The following is a 4,005-nucleotide window of genomic DNA, read 5'->3' as shown; positions in this document are numbered from 1 at the left end:
CTCCTCAGGTGCTAAAATAGCTCGGTTGCCGAGCAATGGAGCAGTGACCCCAGATGGACAGAGCATCATCTGGTAGGAGATTTGCTGGATAGATCCCAGTCAGAAAACATGCAGGAGTCTGTCTTTCTGCCTGCCTGTCTCTCACTTAAAAAAAAACACAAAACCTTTATTTTATATATTTTCCCTTTTATGCTTAAAGGTAGTCAAAACTACAAATTACATTGATATCAAGGAAAAAAGAAGCAATAATTGCCTTCTTTAAGATACAAAAAACAAAACAAAGAAACAACACCTCTATCTTTTAAAAAGATTTTATCCAAAACACAGTTTCAAAATGAATATACCGTGACCCCACTATGTAACTGGACAGATGACATACCGGAAGAATCGAGCTTGTTTTGAGGTAGGAAATAACAAACTACCTGGGCCAATATCTGACCCCCATTTACAAAACTATGGATCATGGATCTGCTTAACATGAGGCATAAACAGAGTAGCTTGGTGGCCACTGTCCTCTGAATATGAGGGGCTCTGCCTGGCAATGATCACACCCCTCACCTGATCTGGAGGCTGGATATAGTGAACACCACCTGCAAAGGCTGTTGCAAAAACCAAGTAGAAATATCATCAAAGGAAACATCTGAACACCAAAAAGTGCACTATAAAGGCAAGGCATCATGGGATAAGGAAAATGCTTAGAACAGTACCTGGTATATTATAAATTTTACATATATCCTGTCCATTTAGCAAAAAAAAATGTTCCTTATATCCATGATGCAGCGCTCTATTATGAATTTCTTAGTAATTAATTACACAGAATAGTTCCATTGTTTGCCCATTCCCCACATACTTCTCGTGTCATCCTATCCCTTCTGGAAATGGCTGAAATGAAGAACAGCTTTGGTCCTGCTAGCACTTTCATCAAAATTTTATCCTCCCCCCCAAAAAAATTTGTTAATTAATGGAAAATTGCATTTAATATTAAATGATACATAAGCTAATTAAAGGAGTACCTTACGGAAGATGAAACTCAGTATGCTATTCACACTCTCAGTCACTGGAGGTCTGTAGGCTCATTATTTGGGGCTGGAAAAGAAGGACCTTTGCTAGCTAAGCATCACCAACAATTTCTGCTGCGGTCCCTCTGATGCAGCTGCCGGCCTCTCCCCTTTCTCCACCTGTATGCTTCCCAGCGCGCACTCAGCTGGATGCCTGCCCCTTTGGATCCCTCTGACATCCACCCCTGACACTCTGATTCTTGACTCCATTGTTGCTTCTCGTTCCCCACTCACCTGACAAGACACTCTTTCTCCATTTCCTGACATGACTCAGTTCATACGCCACCAACCCGTATTGATGCGGTGATGGATGAACTGTCAGCTTCCTGTGTGCTACCGATATCATGTACACTGCACATTAATTAAGTGCTTATTGTCTACAAGACACTGCCAAATGCAAAGCTAAATAACTTTCTGTCTACACACAGCTTACAACATCAATGGCATTTCTGTCATTTTCTCATGTACAAAAAGGTATTTGATTTTTTTAAATGAGATTGTATTCTATAGAAGTACAAAAAGAAGAGGAGTTGTATTTTCCTCGCTGGTCTTTCCCATATCATTGTCTAGCCCCTTCCCCTGGCACCTTTATTTTGCCTTAGCTCTTCTATTCACCTGACATGCCACATAAATACTTTTTGGTTATTTAACAATGGCTATCTCCAGCTCCCAGAATGTAAATTCCATGTGAGCAAGGACTTTGTCCTTGTTCCCTGCTATGTCTCCAGCTGCCGTTAGATACAATGTGTCACAGAGAAGACCCTCAATAAATATTTATTAAAAGCAGATCTTCCAGAAAAAGTGCCATTTGTGCTGAGTTTTGACCAATGAGGATTTCAGTAAGTTACAAATGAAGGGAAGAGTGCTGTAGATCTGTCCCACCGTCGCTGACGGTGGCCTGAGCCCCAGGCAGTTCTACAGGTTTGCAGCTGAGGTCAAGAACAGACTCCTGTTCAAATATGAGCCTCAGAAAAAGGTCTATCAGTTCCAACTTCCAGAAGGGTCTGAAGGATAGATTTATCCAGTGCACACATAGGAATAAGCTGCAGTCCACTTGGTCTTCAAGATCAACTGCTCTGTGCAAAACAGGCACCAGCTAGAAAACCTCTCCAATGTCATCTAGGCCATGGTCAGCTACAGCATGAACTTCATGGACCTGCTAAAGGCCAGTGACCTGTTTGAGAGTGAGAACATGAAAGAGGTACAAGTGTCTCTTCTGGCTCTGGCAGGGAAAGCCAGTTGCAAAGGGGTTGCAGAGTGGTGCAGACATCAGCATGAAGTACCGGGAGGAGCAGCACTTTGATGACACTCCCACGAAAGTGGACAAGTCCATCATTGGACTCCAGACGGACACCAACAAGTGTGCCATCCAGTCAGGCATGATGGCAGATGGCATGAGAAGGCATCTGTATGACCCCCAAGAACCATATCATGCCATCCATGAACCACTCAACCATTAGGCTGCAAATGAGCACAAATAAGTGTGCCAGCCAGCTGGGCAGGATGGGCCTTGTGACCTGGCACATCTATGACTCCAACTTGGGAACTGACAAGTATGACAACTTCCCATGTCTGTGCAGGTGGGCTACATGCAAATTGCCAACCAAAGCAGTCTTTGGCCTGGGTGAGCAAATACAGGACTCCAAGTACTGCCCACAAAGCCCAGTGGCCAGTGGGGCTCCAGGATCAGAGCTGACGGCCCGAGCCCAGGGAAGGCCCCAGAGTAACCCCTACTACCAAGAGGAGACAGGATACTGAGGCTCCCCTTTGGGGATGTCTCCCCATATCATTGTCCCATCTAGGATTTTGGGGTTTTGTGTATTTTCATCTTATTTTTCTATGTGTTCAAGTGCTTCTAACTGAAGGCCAGTGAAGGCCAGATTCAGATGTGTGGGATGGGAGTCCCTGCTAAGGCACATCCAGGCAGCAAATTTCTCAGCAGGCTTTGGGCCAAGCTGGGGGGGGGGGAGAGTTAGAATAAACTTGTATAGGAGGAAAACTGGCCCCAAATGGTTTCCAGTTGTTTTTGCCCCTTTTCCCTTTTCTCTGCTGATCAGTTTCTGGTTTCCATACTCAGAAGTTTCAAGCAGTTTTAACAAAACAAAAGTAATTTTCTGGTAAGGATGGGGGATGGTGGAGGGGGTGCTGGGAAAGAAGTCCCCTGGGAGAGGACCTGGCCACAGTTCCCAGATATTTTAGACATCGTGAAAGACTGGGTTTCCCCAGGACCCTGCCAGGAACCCAGTGAAGAAACTGAGGCCCAGACAGGGCAATGGAGTTCTAAGTGGTTGTGGCAAAACTAGAGCCCCTCTTCCATGCTTGTCCCCTCTCCCCTCTGCCCAAGTACTGCATAGGGACCCCCACCAGGAGGCCATCCAGGGGACCCGGCACACTCAGGAGCCCTGGAACCAAGAGATGATGTGAAATACCAAAGTGGACTGAGGCAATAAAAACCTCTTTTTAAGAAAAAAAAAAAGAAAAGAATACTCTAGAAGGAATTGACTCTAGAAGCACAGTAAAACAGAGGTAATAAAGTAGCTATAAGAGAGGGAAATAAAAAATGCTGGAGCCTGACCAGGCGGTGGTGCAGTGAATAGAGTGTCAGACTGGGATGCTGAGGACCCAGGTTCGAGACCAAGAGGTCACCAGCTTTAGTGCGGGCTCATCTGGTTTGAGCAAAGCTCACCAACTTGAGCCCAAGGTCACTGGCTCGAACAAGGGGTCACTCAGTCTGCTGTAGGCTCCCGGTCTAGGCACATATGAGAAAGCAATCAATAAATAACTAAGGTAGGGGTAGTCAACCTTTTTATACTTACCGCCCACTTTTGTATCTCTGTTAGTAGTAAAATTTTCTAACCACCCACCGGTTCCACAGTAATGGTGATTTATAAAGTAGGGAAGTAATTTTACTTTATAAAATTTATAAAGCAGAGTTACAGCAAGTTAA

General features: G+C 44.7%; 1 pseudogene; it reads left to right on the top strand.

Moving 5' to 3' along the window:
* The first annotated feature begins 2,017 nt into the window (after nucleotides 1–2,017).
* Nucleotides 2,018–2,816, top strand: LOC136322304 (calponin-2 pseudogene; annotated as a pseudogene).
* The last annotated feature ends 1,189 nt before the right edge of the window (nucleotides 2,817–4,005 follow it).

This window comes from Saccopteryx bilineata, chromosome 2, assembly GCF_036850765.1.
Source record: "Saccopteryx bilineata isolate mSacBil1 chromosome 2, mSacBil1_pri_phased_curated, whole genome shotgun sequence".
NCBI classification, from domain to species: Eukaryota; Metazoa; Chordata; class Mammalia; order Chiroptera; family Emballonuridae; genus Saccopteryx; species Saccopteryx bilineata.
The sequence above is the reverse complement of the archived record's forward strand: the minus strand, read 5'-3'. Positions and strand labels throughout refer to the sequence as shown.